The sequence below is a fragment of the Neopsephotus bourkii genome, unplaced genomic scaffold (assembly GCF_033783945.1).
Source record: "Neopsephotus bourkii isolate Nb327-2 ecotype Australia unplaced genomic scaffold, CSIRO-AGI_Nbou_v1 NB_1629, whole genome shotgun sequence".
NCBI lineage: Eukaryota > Metazoa > Chordata > Aves > Psittaciformes > Psittacidae > Neopsephotus > Neopsephotus bourkii.
The window spans coordinates 212180-228193 of record NW_026902104.1 but is presented as its reverse complement, the minus strand read 5'-3'; the positions used below and the strand labels follow the sequence as shown (position 1 = coordinate 228193).

General features: G+C 42.9%; 1 long non-coding RNA gene across 3 annotated transcripts; it reads left to right on the top strand.

Annotated features, from left to right (window-relative positions):
* Positions 1–6070: 6070 nt before the first annotated feature.
* On the top strand, positions 6071–16014 carry LOC133222940 (uncharacterized). Of its 3 annotated transcripts, XR_009728419.1 has the most exons (4): positions 6071–7341; positions 12415–12519; positions 15059–15165; positions 15642–16014. It is a non-coding gene; the product is annotated as an uncharacterized LOC133222940 (long non-coding RNA). The 3 variants fall into 3 exon arrangements; XR_009728418.1 differs by lacking the exon at positions 12415–12519 and having other exon boundaries at positions 6071–7407; XR_009728417.1 differs by lacking the exon at positions 6071–7341 and having other exon boundaries at positions 11954–12519.

Genomic DNA, 16014 nt, shown 5'->3' with positions numbered 1-16014 from the left:
GTCCTTGGTCAAAAAAAGCAAGCAGACAACACTAGATCTCAGCAAACCACAAATGTGCTTTGAGATGCAAGTGTGGGTAGACCCAGGAGCTGAAGACTATGCCATGCATCATGCAGAGGGTAATTTTATGCTGACTTAAAAGAAAAACAAACCAAAGCTAAATAAACCCAAGAAAAATGACAAAACCAAACCCTCTAACAAATCTGATTCGACCTGAGATCTTCATGTGGCTGTGATTTGTGATTTAGTCTTTCCTTCTCGGATGGCCTCTACTGGCTTTCAGTGATGTAGCAAAACACATCTTCCCATGCTTCTACCCCGGAATTAAAAGCAGCCTGCAGTTCCAGCTCACAGGTCTGCCAGCTGAAAATTCACAACTGCTTTATTTTTCCCTTTTTGGACCATACTCTTTACACACATGCACATGCACGCAGCTCCTGAAGGGGTCAATGGGAGTATGTTATTCAGGGATAAAGAAGAGAATGCAAGCCTGTCTTGCTGGTGTTTTTCCTAGGATCAGGTGGAAAGATGGTATTTGCAGGATACAGTTTGCTGGAACAATTCCAGGCTCATGCCAGCTGCTGCAGATTCATGGAATCATAGAATTATTTAGCTTGGAAAAGATGGTAATAAGCCTATTTCTATGCAAAAGAGCTTATTGCTAATAATTTCTGTCAGCTTCTAACCAATTAGTGGGTTTGTTTTGTTCTTAAATCAGATGTTTCCAAAAAGTATTTTATTTTCTGTTTTTACTGCAGTGTTTTAATGCAGTGCTAATGGTTGTCAGCTCCATCTGACTCATCCAGCCCAGAAACCAACTTAGGTTGGTTTCTAAAGATAAAAGGTAAAGTAAAAGATAAAATACAAAATATTTCCCCCAAAAAACTGATTTTTCCTCTTGCCTGGAATTAATATGAATAAATTTCACAGTAAGAAGTCAAATATTTTGCTCCTCTGCTCTGTTCTCATGAGACCCCACTTGCAGCACTGTGTGCAGTGCTGGTATCCCCAACATAAAAAGGACATGGAGCTGTTGGAGCAAGTCCAGAGGAGGCCACCAGGATGATCAGGGGCTGGAGCACCTCCTGTATGAAGACAGGCTGAGAACACTGGGGCTGTTCAGCCTGGAGAAGCTGATTGGAGAGCTCAGAGCAGCTTCCAGTGTCTGAACGGGCCTAGAAGGATGCTGGAGAGGGACTCTTCATCAGGCACTGTAGTGATAAGACAAGGGGTGATGGGTTCAAACTGAAACAGGGGAAGTTCAGGTTAGATCTAAGGCAGAAGCTCTTCCCTGTGAGGGTGCTGAGGCACTGGCACAGGTTGCAAAAGAAGTGGTGAATGCTCCATCCCTGTCATTGTTCAAGGCTAGGTTGGACAGGATGTGGAACAGCCTGCTCTAGTGGAAGATGTCCCTGCCCATGGCAAGGGGTTGGAACTGGATGAGTTTTAAGGTCCTTTCCACTACAAACCGTTACGTGATTCTGTGATTCTATGAATCTGCAAACAGCCAGGCTGTAACCATTTGGGCTCTAGGTGAGTGCTGCTGGGAGAGAACACCAAATAGTGGGTGTACCTGTTAGGAGTCAAGAAGACACAAGTCAAATTCTTTAGAAAGGATTGACCCTAAGGTGATGATCTCACCATCTGATGCACAGAGTCACTGTTGAAGAGCCATGTTTTGCTGAAGTACCCATTTTGAGCTGTTCTAGTAAGATACAGTAACTTCAAAGCATGGTGGGAGATCCCGTGTATGTTATTGTGACCAGTAGACAATTTCTGCTCATTTTCTTGTGCTACAGCTTTTCTTTTTCCATAAACATTAAGGAGGAAAATAAGGAAATAAAAATAAGTGGCCAGTACCATTCAGGTTTCCAGGTAGTATCAGTCTGTATCACGAAGCAGGCCTCAGAGCTGGCATAGGCCATCAGAGGGCCTGGGGGCTAAATTGTTCATAAAGACCAAAACTTCCCAGGAGCTGGTCTTTCTTCCATGGCAAGGCTGAGTGAGATGGAAGAACCTGAATTTCTTGCTGATCCTATGTGTGGCTAGACAGGTCTTCACCACCAATCTCATGTCTTTCATAAGCTTGAAATCCACATTACCATTTTAAAATAAAAAGCAATAACTGTGTGAGCTCCCAGGCTTTCCAAATGCCTATTTATAGCTTCATATACTGACAACCAAATTCCTACATGTACTGCCATCCCCAGCTGATTTTAGTAAGTGAGCCTCTGTTGGATCCCCAGCCCCAAATGATACTTCCCATTCTAGAGGGGCCCTCAGGTGGTTGTATCTTTGCTTTCTAGCTGTCCTGCAAAGAAGAATCGCAAGAGAAGAATCTTTGCTCAAGTTGGAAGTGCCAGATTTATTCCTGGTCTGTTTGGTGGAAGAGGAGAGCTTGTTTTCTCCATCCAGGCCTGCCTTAAGTCCCTATCATGCCCAGCAAATACAGATCATACAGGAGGTGAATTCCTTTGGTATCTCACGTGGCATAGCCCAGGAGTGTCTTCTGAAACAACCACTTTGTAAGGAAAGTCAACAAAAGCATCTCTGATGCTCCTGTGGAAGTGCAACCCCCCCCGCTGATCATATTTTCTGGAATGTGGGGAGGAAAAAGAAAGCTCAGGACTTCATGGAGTTAGAGACTAGGAGGCCAGAGGTATTGTGCTTAATTCATCTGATCCTCTTCTAGAAGGAGCCTAATCTTGATTTTAAATTTGCCACAGCCAGGGAACCCAGCAAAACCTTTGGGAGGTTCTACTAGTAGTCAGACATCAGCACTTTTGACTAGTCTGAACTTGTCCAAGTTTCAACTTGCAGCTTCTGGGTGGTGTTACACCTCCGTCTTCTGTACCACAGAGCCCAGTAGAAAGCTCTGTTCTTGCAGACTGATCAAATCCAGTCCTTCATGTTCTCTCTGATAAAGTGTCAACCTTTACTATGCAAGGCAAACTTCCCACACTCACTCTGCTTTACAGCTTATTAACACCCTCCTAGACCACAGACACTGGGATGGAACAAAGTGGCTACATCTAGACTGTTCCTGAGATATATACGGGGGAAGTGGTGGGCTAAAGCTGTTCAGCTTGTTGACTGGCTTCACACATCCACATGGCAGCCTCTGGGACACCATGGCTTGGGAGGCTGATGTTCCTTTCTGAGAACCCACATTCTGGCAGCCCCTATTTTCCTTTGGAGATCCCAGGACCAAAACCAAGACACACAGCAAAGAGCATGTCCTGGTCATGGCTGAATGTGGCACATCTGTGTGCCTCACCTACGCAAATAGAAGTTACATCCCCACCAAGATTTCTGCTCCCCAGCAGTTCCTCACAAGTGGAGTCGCATCCAATGGACAATGGTTTCATAAGGGGAGGCTGCAAGGTTGTTAAGATTCACAGATGGGCTTAGGCCAAAACACAGAATGCGGCCTCTTTATCCCAAGAATCTCCTGCCCTTGTCTTAGAGACTTGGTCTTTTGATCACTGTGTCTGCTCAGCGATTGGTACTCATCTGGCTATTTCTTGTTAGCACAAAGGGCCAGTGGGACTGTCCCTTGCAGCTTGTGGGTTCTTAAAAATTGGGGTTTCTTATTATACTGAGCACAAACTTCTCCCAAAGTTAAGCTGCCTAGGAAATTACTCCTGTCACTATCCTGCTGGTATTCCAGAGCACAGCTCTACTGCACATGGCAAAGAGATTTACACATACTGAATTCACTGTTACTACTTTGACAAATAGCATAATGCCTCAGAGCTAGTTCCTGCATAATCACTTCTGTATGTTTTTACTGACCTTAGAAACAGAAGTAGAGATAAGAACAGTCGAGGAGATGGAAGACATTTTACCAGATGCTCCTTTGCTCCGGGCTGAGACAGGCTGCCTGGAAACTGTTAAAAGACGTGCTCCAACTTCTAGTGTTTTCCTCAGTTTTGCAGTGACACAAACACCCTTTTAAAGGTTTGGGTTAAAAGAGGGATCTGTTTCAAGGGAGTTCAAAGGAAGAAAATGAATTTTTGTTTTGTGTAGCAGTCCAAACAGATACCTCTGTGTGTGTTTTAATCATGGTACGGACAGATCTGCCTCTGTGGTCATTTATGCATTGGATCCTATTCAGAGGAAGTCAGGCAGGGCTACAACCCCAAACAGATGGACTAGTTTAATGGTCAACTGAAATGGGAGGCAGCATTGTCTGGCTTGAAACATTTTAATGCCTAATCTTTAAAAGCTTAAATTAAAATTGTGATGACTCCCATGTTGCTTGCTCCTTGTGATCATGCATTTTGCAGAACCATGTTCACATCATGATTACGTAGCTGGGATTATCTATGACTTTCACCCAAGCATGTTCTCAAGAAGAATGTGGCTTCTTGACATATCCAAATGCATATCCACCATGGCAAATTCCTTTCTCACTGTGTATCACTATCAAACCAAAGTTTGTAGAACTAACTAGTCTTTATTTTTTGAGTTCTTCTTCTACATGTTTCAAACATGAGAATTTTATTTGTCTGTGCTTCTGAATTCCCAGAAGCAGTGAAGTCAAATAGGTGAGAGCTATGTTTTCCTCTAAAGGTGAGGGTTTCATGCTGTATCACATATGGCTAACATCAGTGAAGTTTTAGCTAATGAAGCAATGATAGTGTCAAATGCATTTCACGTCATTCTTTGAGAGGAATATAATGGAGCTGATTGAGGGCTCTGCAGACCTTAAAGGCCATTCATGTGTTAGCAATATGGTTTCTCTGTGGTGCTGTGCCTTCAGGCTTACAGTTATGAAAGTGTTTGTAACATTTTCAAGGGCTACAGCACGAAAAAAACTGAGCAATCGCATTCCCCAGAGTCTGTCAACTACTTATCTGAAAACCAAAAACCGGGTTCTCACATCAGGTTGATTTATTTATTACCATAGCATATTACATGCCCATATAATGTACAGGGCACACAATCATTTGTTTTTCTGCTAAAAATGAGATTCAGTAACAACATATACTTTATTTTTAACATTCCAGCAAGTGTGCACCAGCATGCAATTTTCATAGAATCATAGAATAGTTAGGGTTGGAAAGGACCTTAAGATCATCAAGTTCCAACCCCCCTGCCATGGGCAGGGACACCTCGCTCTAAGCCATATCACCCAAGGCCTCGTCCAACCTGGCCTTGAACACTGCCAGGGATGGAGCATTCACAACCTCCCTGGGCAACCTATTCCAGTGCCTCACCACCCTAACAGGAAAGAATTTCCTCCTTATATCCAATCTAAGCTTCCCCTGTTTAAGTTTTAACCCATTACCCCTTGTCCTATCACTACAGTCCCTAATGAAGAGTCCATCCCCAGCATCCCTATAGGCCCCCTTCAGATACTGGAAGGCTGCTATGAGGTCTCCATGCAGCCTTCTCTTCTCCAGGCTGAACAGTCCCAACTTTCTCAGCCTGTCTTCATATGGGAGGTGCTCCAGTCCCCTGATCATTCTCGTGGCCCTCCTCTGGACTTGTTCCAACAGATCCATGTCCTTTTTATGTTGAGGACACCAGAACTGCACACAATACTCCAAGTGAGGTCCCACGAGAGCAGAATAAAGGGGCAGGATCACCTCCTTCAACCTGCTGGTCACGCTCCTTTTGATGCAGCCCAGGATACGGTTGCTTTCTGGGCTGCAAGCGCACACTGAAGCCGGTTCATGTTCATTTTCTCATCGACCAGCACCCCCAAGTCCTTCTCTGCAGGGCTGCTCTGAATCTCTTCTCTGCCCAGCCTGTAGCTGTGCCTGGGATTGCTCCAACCCAGGTGTAGGACCTTGCACTTGGCCTGGTTAAACGTCATGAGGTTGGCATCAGCCCACCTCACAAGCGTGTCAAGGTCCCTCTGGATGGCATTCCTTCCCTCCAGCGTATCAACCAAACCACACAGCTTGGTGTCATCGGCAACCTTGCTGAGGGCGCACTCAATCCCACTGTCCACGTCAGCGACAAAGATGTTGAACAAGACCAGTCCCAACACGGATCCCTGAGGGACACCACTCGTTACAGGTCTCTAGCTGGACATTGAGCCATTGACCACAACCAATTTTATGACTTTGAAAGAGAAATGAAAGCTGGATAACACATTTAACTTTATTTCAGTTTTCTGAATGGCCAGCTGTGCTTCTCCTCAGTAGATCCTGTCTGTTCCAATACCTAACTGCTAACGCACATGGCAAAGCAAGGAGAAACCATTGAGATATCTTGTGTTCCCTGTAAAAAAGTGTATTAAATAACATACTCCTAATTCACACACTTTAGAGACCACCCAGATATTTCCAGAGCTGTCATATACCTACAACTGTTATTTTTGCAGTGTATATTCAAACGCATTAACACTGAGTAAAACTAGATTGTAATTGTTGAAGGCCACACACCAGATTGCATTGAATTCTTCTGTTCAGTAATTTAAAGGATTCCAGTCTGACTAAACATCCTTTTTTTCAGTGTTTTGCCCATGATTAGTGCCTCAGTGTGGTTCTACTATGATTTAATTTATTGTAAGCAGTGTCATTTTATCAGTAGCATGCCACATGTGTTGCCTGCGCAGTTCCTTAAAACCTAATTAACCTTCAATATTGCATGGGTTAGTTAGTGTTGAAGGCTCGAGTGCTGGGGTTGTTTTAGCTTGTGTTTCCTTTTAACACCGACCTTTTCAAATTCCCTCCTAGATAATGGGATACGGCTTTTAAATGGAAGATATAGCTTTCAAAATGATTTAAGGTAATAAGAGATAAAACAACAGAGGAGCTGAAAAAACTGATAGTGTCTCAGAGTTAAAAGGAAAACAACTATCAGTGCCCCTAGCGATTGTATAATTTGGAGACATTTGAAAAAGACAGGTCTTTAGAGGAGGAAAACATGCCCTAAACTGAACACCACTGCTTTGGAGTTGTGAATTTCAGCTGGCATGAAGCATGAAGGGTGCAGATAAACTGCATCTGATGTAAAGCTTCACTGTATAAAGTTAAACCAGCAGAAAATTTGAGCAGGAGGAATGAGCTCAGGCTGGACCAAAACTCTGCTTTGTGTGGCCATGGCAGCTTCGGTCCCATGTTACCAACCTGAATAGGAGGAATAGGCTTATACTGGGGGAAGAACAGTTCTGATTGCAAAGGAAAGGTGGGGTGTGCACTGCTCTAATTTGTTGTGCTCTGGCCACATCAGCTGCTGGATTCAAACAACTCAGAAAGACCCACAAGTCCTACAGTGTTGTCTGAGCTCTGCCCCTTCAAAAATGTCTGGAGGACCCAATCCAAGGTGATGATGGATGTTTACCAGCTGTGGGAGTCATCACTGGGAACTGCTGCTGCTCTGAAGGTAAGACCTGCCTTTTGGGGTAGAGGATTATTTTCTAAAGAGAGCAGGTTTTGGCATGTGCCAGAAGTATGCTATCTGCATTTTTATTGCAACTCTCAAGGTCTAATTTACAGTATTTAGCGCCATTTGTTTAGTACCCTCCCTTCCCTTTTTTAAAGTGAAGATGACTGGGTCTTTTGGTGGTGGAAACACCTGGAAACCATTACCTTAGCATACTCCAAAGGCTCAGATAACAGAAGGCGAATAGAAGTAACACAAGTGTATTTATTTGCGTGTTTTAATCTTGCGCATTCAAAGCAAATCCGCTGATCATTTGAAACCTCAGTCCTGGTCTGTGAAGGCTCAGGGTTGCCAATACTATTAGTGTATGTGCTGAAGAGTTCCAGCTGATAAAGTTGCGAGTGGTATGCTCTCTGGTGTGCTGTCTCAAGGGAAAGTCAGGCTCAGGAGATGAGGTTTGACTTCATTTGCTCCATGTGACCTTAGTCTGCGGCTTGAAACAGTCTGCTCCTTGTTTCTCCCACTGTGAAATGAAGATAATGATTCATAGCCATTCTTGGGACAGTGCTTTGAAATTTATAAATTAAAATATTATTTATATTCAAGAGGTTCCCAGACAAGGAAAATGAATGATTTCCATAAATGCAATATATTTTTTTTCCTTGCATCATTCCAGTCTGGAATGTCATGTCTAGTTTCTGGGTCTCACACACACTGAGGATGTGTGTGAGAGACAAGTACTTATAATCATTTTATATATATGCAGTCCTTCTCTATAGCAGGCCTCTGTGTGTAGTTTTCTGTATATACCTGTGTATGTATAATAGATATACAGGATACCACTTGAAGTGAACATGAACCTTTCCCATCTCACATTTGGGAACTGACTGCCTTTGTAGAGCCCTCAGATAGGAAAGCTGTGAGTTTGAAAGGTCAAAAACTCAATCAGCCTGTTGCCTAGTGAAATATATACATTAACAACTTTACTAGCTAAAGGGATGATGTAATGTTTGTCACAGAATGATGCCAGTGTGCTTACCTTAATACAATATTGAACTAAGGTCCAGCCTGCATAATTTTGGTTTCTGTCCAAATGATAATGAAAATGGCCAGTGGATGTCCAGGGAGCTCCATGGAAAAGCTTTCTCTTTTGCAGGAGCAGTTGCACAGGGCAACTCTGTGTCTATGAAAGAGTCTAATATCCAAGATAACAAGATAACTATTGCTGTCTGCAAACTGGGAGCCCTCCTTCCCCAGTCAATGGACCTGCTTGGAAGATCACCTCTGCCTTCTGCTGTGGGTCTTCAAGCACTCAAGGTCATTCATCAAAATGTTTTTCTTCCTGGTTCTCTGTGTTTCTGTATCTACAGAGGTTTTCCTGCTACAGAAATTCCTGGCTGTCTTTGGTTTGACTGTGGTTGCTTTGAAAGGAAAAACTACCTTTTTGAATGGAATCAGTGTGCTGTTTATCTTCCTAGAGCCCTTACTTTGTTAAATAGCTTGAAAGAAAGTTCATGGTTTTTTTCTGTGCCTCTTGCTCACTTTCTTTCTTCATGCTTACCCTGTTCTCTTTCTGTACTGTTTGCTGCCATCATGTAAACTGTGTTTGGTGAGTGAAGGTAAAAATATGAGGGAGTGTTAAAATGAATATAGCAGAAATGTACATTGTTGAGGAAAATGGTTTTGTTTTGTAAATCAGCTTGTTTGTTCTTGACTTTTTAAAAATAGCAAGATTTTATATTGGAAAGGTGGTGAAAGGGAGACAAAATATGATAGTTAAGGGTGAATACTGTGAAAGTTGTAACTACAGCTTATACTAAATACGTGTTTGGTAACAAGAAACAAAAATATTTGCAGATGTCCTGAAGGAGAAACAGATCATGGAAACCCGTCTTCCTTTCTGATTGCTGCAGGTTGGTTGAGCCACGCTTGATCCACACTTGTGTAGATCTCAAGTCAGATCCCTCCATAAAGTTGATCTTTGCAGTAAGCCCTGGAGGATGCTGGCTGCTGCACTTGACTCTGTCCAGAGCAAGTGAATATTTGCTACAGAAAGGGCTGTGGAAAACAAAAAAGAAGCTCACTGCACTATTTCCATTTCACAGAAAGAATCTTCTTCTTTAGGGAAGCAAAGTTTCCCAGTATAGGTAATTTCACAGCCAAGAGACACGATCGTGTTGCCTTAAAGCAGTTAAGAAATAAGCAAGAGTTTAAAAATCTATCGCCTTTTATTCTGAGCCTATTTTTAGAAGGTGGAAATTTAATATGGATATTTTTTTCAGGGCAGGGGGAGAGAGAAGAGTAAATTTCCATTGAGAGGAGGGAGAATGAATAAATCTGAAATGGCTTCTCCTGATGAGCCCAGGCTAGGGAAATCGCCTATGCTCAGCCCTGCAGAAAAGCAGGGCTGCTGCTGTCATTGTGTGGGGACTGTAACAAGAGGAACAGGAAAAATATACACTCAAAATTGGCTGCTTGATGCACTGGATGGGGATCCAAAACAGCTCACATCCCCTATCAGTAATTTATACTGAAGTCTGCCTAGTGTGAAAAACCAATTGCTTGAGATCAATAGAGATTTAATGACCTCTGAAGGGAAAATAAACCATTCTGCCAAAATGCAGCAAAGCCTGCTTGAGCCCTGGAGAAGAGAGGGCATCCTGAGGAGATGATGAGCACCCGGTGATGGGGTGCAATTGGAATGCAGGGGGTCAGTGCAGGAGCCCTACTTGGCCAGTATTGAATGTATTAACTGCTGGATGTCTGCAGTATCAAAGGCTGTCAGATCCATCGATCAGGATCTGAACTTCTTTTCCCTGACTGAAGTGGTGATGATCCACCTCCTGATGGAAGCCATGGGCCTGAGTAAGGAGGAAGGGGAAGATGCTAGTGGAAGAGGGCATGTCAGAGAAACTCTATGGCTCTATGACTGAGATATAAATGTCTCAAAGGTGGGTACCAGGAGGATGGTGTCAGACTCTTTCCAGTGGTGCCCAGAGACAGGACGAGGAGCAATGGCCATAAACTAACACACAACAAGTCTCACCTCAACGTAAGGAAGAACTTATTTACACTGAGGGTGTCAGAGCACTGAACAGGCTGCACAGGGGGGTTGTGGAGTCTCCCTCTCTGGAGACATTCAAACCCTCCTGGGCACGTTCCTGTGCGACCTGCTCTGGGTGGCCCTGCCTTGGCAGGGGGTTGGACTGGGTGATCTACAGAGGTCATTTCCAACCATAATGGTTCTGTGATTCTGATTCCAGAAAACAGCAGTCCTGGGGAGGTTTTAGTAGACTTAAACCCAGAACAAAGCTGATCTAAACAGTATCTAAACAGAATCTCCCTAACACTACCATTAGAGACCTCAGCTCAGGATTACTGACCGATTTCTTGTTTACACTGTGTGATGTTTCACAGCCAGGCAGAGGTGGGACAGTAAGATATTTAGCACTGGAGTCATGATGAGGCCCTGAGGTGTACTGCAGGAATTATCTGGGCTCTGGCCAAATAATACATTAGACAGTGGTGCATGTTTATTACCAGATTGTCTTGTAACTTCCTGTCTCTCGTTAAAGTTTCTGAGTCAATGCAAGTGGAAATAAGAGAGACCCGTTAAGCCATCTAGTCCATCTTCTGTCCAGTGCAGGATTCCTCTCTTGAGTTCAGTTGCTTGTGCTTTGCAAGTATAGTTTAAAATGTATGAAGAAATGCATCACTTCATTTATGAAAGTAATCAATACCCTAACAGACCTGTCAATAAGTTTTCATTTTCTTTTACATTTTTTCCTTTAAAAATACCATCCTCTTGCAAGTTATGCCCACTGGTGTTAACAGCCCTTCTGACATACATAGATGTCTATTGGAACTTCCTCTCTTCATTGCTTAGCCAATACGTATATCTTGAGGTCCAGACTTTTGCACACTTGCCCATGATACATTGCTTTATAAGTAGGCCTATTAAAATGTAGGGGAAAGGATGGAATAAGAATTGAAGTGCTACTCCACGGGAATAAAAGGTGCCCCAATACACCCCTAAACTATTTTAATCTTTCCTTAAAAGTCAGCCTAGACAACCCCTTAGACACTATTGTTGCTCTTCACTGAACCTGCCCTTTTAGATGCTAATAAGGTACCCAGGAGTGAATTTAGTATTCCTAGTGTGGTCACACCAAAGCCATATGGAGTGGAATCTTTTCTTCCCTTTTCCAGGAGGTGATGTCTTTGAATCTGAAGCCAAAAAATTTCCCTTTCTCCTTTTTTGCTCAGTCGCATTTAATGCGCTCTCTGCTATCACCCTCAGGCTTCTTTCAGCATTAGTTTCCTCATTTTCCCTTCTGTGGAATAACTGAGTTTTGGATTATTTTCCCTAGAAGTCTAGGCTTGGATTTCAAGTTGAGAGTCCTTCTGTTATTTGCTCCCCATAGGTCATATATCATGTCATCAGCTATTAAGCACAATTCTAAGTGTGGATTACAAGTTACGGATTTAATTTCCATTGATTTTCAAGGGGGAGGAAAGAACTGACAATTACCAACACATCTGAATTTAAATTCCATCCCCTTGCCATCAGCAGCAGAAATAATGGCAATATTATTCTTTCCAGCTTAACAAATATCTTCAGAAATGTTTACAGCTTAGAAATTGTAAATCTTCTCCTTAATAATCCAGAAAAGGGATCCTTTAAACCTTTATTTATAGCCAAATGAGAAGTTGAAGTTGGCATTTTTAGAGTATACAATCATTAAGTCTTAAGGAAAGCAAGTATGGGAGCACTGTTCAGGATGGGTGTAGGATTGACTGGGAGAAAACTGTAGTCTAGTAATTATAATTCATTCTTAATTCAGAATGCTATATTTGGCTATGGTACCTGTAAAGTATTTTAAACTAAATTTGCCACCGATGTGAACTGAAAAATGAATCCAATTGAACCACACATTCCCTAATGGGTGAAGCAATTTTGTCCAGTTTTTGCAAAAGTTGAAATAAGGTACACAGATTTTGTTGGTTTCAAAAGTACTGCAGAAAAATAGTGTCTGACATGCAGGTAAGAGTTCTCCACTCTTTTGTACCTAGAGGGAAAATTCATTAAAGTTGCTCTTGCGAAGTTGAACAGAGTTTGCTGCTTTGCCTGGATATATTGAAACACAAATAATCCACATTTCAGCTCCATTTTAGTAGGTAGATATGTTCCTGGCACCAAAATTTCTTCTGCCTCAGATTAATTCATGGGATTGGTGGAGGGACGTGCACTTGGCTGTTGTCTACAGCACTTTCAACACTGTCACTTAGCTTTCTTCCCAGGGGAGTTAAATGAGACTGTGCTAAAAAGAGTTGACCATCAGCAGGTATTTTACTCCAAGATTCCCAAGGGCTTCCCCCATCCCCAGTTCCTTCTATAGAGGAGGCCTCGCACAGGTGTCTGGGTGAGGACTTAAACTAGACCCAGTTTCAAAAATGAACTTACTTTTCTTTTTCCCTAAGTACAGCCAGAGTCTGAGATGATGCAATACTGTGGGAATGCTACTGTGGGAATAATCTGTTGTATCACTCCAAAAATTGCAGTTCCTGACTTAATTAGCTCACAGAGCTTGATATGTAACACTGACCATTACAGAAAGCCTGATAATAAAGGGTAACGATGCAACACAAACACTTTAAATTAACACAAGCTGTGCAGAAACAGACTCCCCAGGATGCTGTGTCTCAGTTTTAAGGAAATTCTCCCAGAGATGGGAGGTACTAGAGTCTGTCCTTTAATTTGCCCTACTTGGACTGATTATTCCTCCTTCGTATGCTAACTTCCATTCTTCTCCAGGAATAGAGACAATTTTGCATATTCAGAACTTTTGGAAACGTTTTGAATATCCAAATCTTTTGATATTTATCCACACTAAATCTAACACAGAAGTTTCCAAGCAGTGATGAACCTAATAACAAATACAGCCAAGTAATAATTAGACACAATAATGTATTGCAATAATCAAACTGTAGTAATACCAGCTTGATCTGGGGAAATGGAAAGAACATTTAAAACCCAAATGTGAGTTCCATAATAAAAGTACTCTCTGCCACTCTGTAGGATGGCTACAAAAGGTATGGCAGCATCCAAAACCATGAAGTACTTGGCCTGAGTTTGCATTTTTTAAAGCAGTTGGCAAAAGTCTCCTTGAAGAGCAAGCCTGGTGCTTGAAAACACACGGGAATGCTACTGTGGACATTGTGGATGGGAGCACATGGGAGGAAGGTCTGATAGAGGATGGGAACCAACACGTGAACTGGAATGATGTGGGGTAAAAACATGGTGCGGGGTTGAAGGGCAGGGACCATGCCTCTGGATGCAATCTCCATTACGGGAATAATAGTGGGGAGCATGTACCTACCCCTCAGGCACTCCAGCTTGTAATTCACTGTGTATTAAGCTCAAGCCACCGAGAAGGGAGGGTTCATGCTAAGGTGCTAGACTGTGCAGTGTCTGAATTCTAATGGCTGTGGCTCAGACACTGGTTCCCTCCTGTTGACTGTCTTGTCAGGAGATTGTAGCCCAGCAGACGGGTGGTAACAAACAGCTGGAAGGCAAGAGCAACATTTACTCAATGAATGTGAATGAGAGCCCTGCTTTAAATAAAGTTGCTGTCTGCTGACATCAGTACAATGCCATAAGGCAGTGACTGCTGCACTGGTTTCAGATCTGAGCTGGGGAAGTGCAGCTTGCACAGTTCCATCTTTCAGGCCATGCTGAGGTGTTGTTGGGGTTTAACGTCTTGCTTGCAGGGGGCACCGTATAGGCTCAGGGCCCTGAATCTTGTCAATTGTATTCTTCATTTTTTCTCATCAGATTTTGGGACCTATCAATTCAAAGTGGAAGATTTAATTCCTAAAAGGTGTGGAAGCTAGCATCAAGAGAAAATAGCTACACATGTATATATGTATATATACCATGAATATGAGACACATAATTTATAGCCCTGATTGGGATGTTCAGCTTAGACAGTTTGGACTGACTCCCTGGGATGTCAGTAGAGCCTGTTCCTTGATGTGTCAGTCTTGTATGGCCATCTTTTGAGTTTTGGCTCAGTGATTACCTAGGGATAGACCATATTCTTACAGGGACAGGATAAGGCTTTCTTCACATGGAGAAGAGGCCAAGCTATTTTACATCTGCAGTCATAGCTCACGTGAAACCTTGGGTTTCCTTTTGGGATGAATGAGAGAGAAAGAAAGAATTCAGCTAGGATCTTTGGTTTTAGAGGCCTTCTTTTGTAACTACACCAACCATTGCCTCTTCAGCACCAGTACAGTAATTCTATAACCAGAAGAACAGTTATTGAGTAAATCTAGTGCTGTCTGCACCTTCCCAGCAAGCTGAATGTTTTTGCTGGCTTTGTGGTAAATAAAGATTATAAGTATGCCAAGCTAATAAAAGCATCTGTATCTCCAGAAAGTCTATTTGCAAGTTGTAATAGATCTTCATTTTGTCTATTTTCTATAAATATAACCTCATGAGAATTGAAGTACTGAAATACTAAAGTTTCCCCAAAATGCAGTCAGTTAAAACGAGCCAATGAGTTGGTCTTCCTTTAACTAACTGCAGACTTCAAGAAAACAACTGGAGTTCTTCTGAATGCAAAATCACAACATGCAATGTAGTGGCTAAATACTGATACATGGTATTTAGTTTCAGAACCTATTTCTTACATGTATTTTACTATCTCTCCAGGTACCCAAAGTCTTTCTTGACATTCTCCATTTTGTGCAACCACCTGGATCAGGTGGGAGTGAAGTTGCCCTGTGCATATTTATGTTACGTTGGCCCAAGTGCCCCAGGTAAGCACACTTTTTTCTGGCTTGTGTTTCATTACCTTCCTGAACTGCCTTCCTGGAGATACCTGTTCAAGTGAGCTTGAGCCAATGGAACACCAGGCACCAGCCTGAAGATCTTGGCTTAATAGAGTCATCATGCCAGGTACATGGGAAGCTGCTGAGCAGTGATTTGGAGAGTGAGCTGTTCCACCAGCTCCAGGCATGCCAGGCCCAGATGAACTCACTAAACTTGAGGTACGGAGCCGCCCGGTATGTAAGCAACAGGATGCAGGGGTTTTTCTGTGCAAGAGGCATCCAACCATCTGCCACGTGCCCGACAGATCTGCTTCATCCCACAGCTGTGTGACTGCTCAAACACAACTGTTGTGTGCCTGTGTAGCAGTAAATTTCCCAGAAGTAGTGCCTCCTGCCTGAAACTGTGTGCATGTGTGGGGCAAGGGTGGCAGATACCCAGTAAACGGAGTGTGTGTCACCCAAAGACAGATGCTTGGAAGATCTCCAGATACAAAGCCTCAGAAGTTCCTAACCAGAACCCTGAGGGAACTCTTTTTGAGAAAACAGTGAACAGTCAGACCCAAATCCCAAGAAGACTGTTATCCCCTCTGGAGGCAAGCCAAAGAAAATGTTCACACCAGCATAAACCCAGGGATTTGGTGTTATTCTGCTGGCAGTGTAGTCGGTTGCCTGGCTGGAAAACCAGATGAAGGAGCGCTGCATCTTTGTCTTCTCATGCAACTTTTGTTTCCAGAATTGTGGTGATAGGAGGAGCATCTTCAAAATCTCTGCCGAAACCAATGACTATATAGGCAGAAATGAAACACAGCTGTGCCTAGTAAACATTATCTAATAACA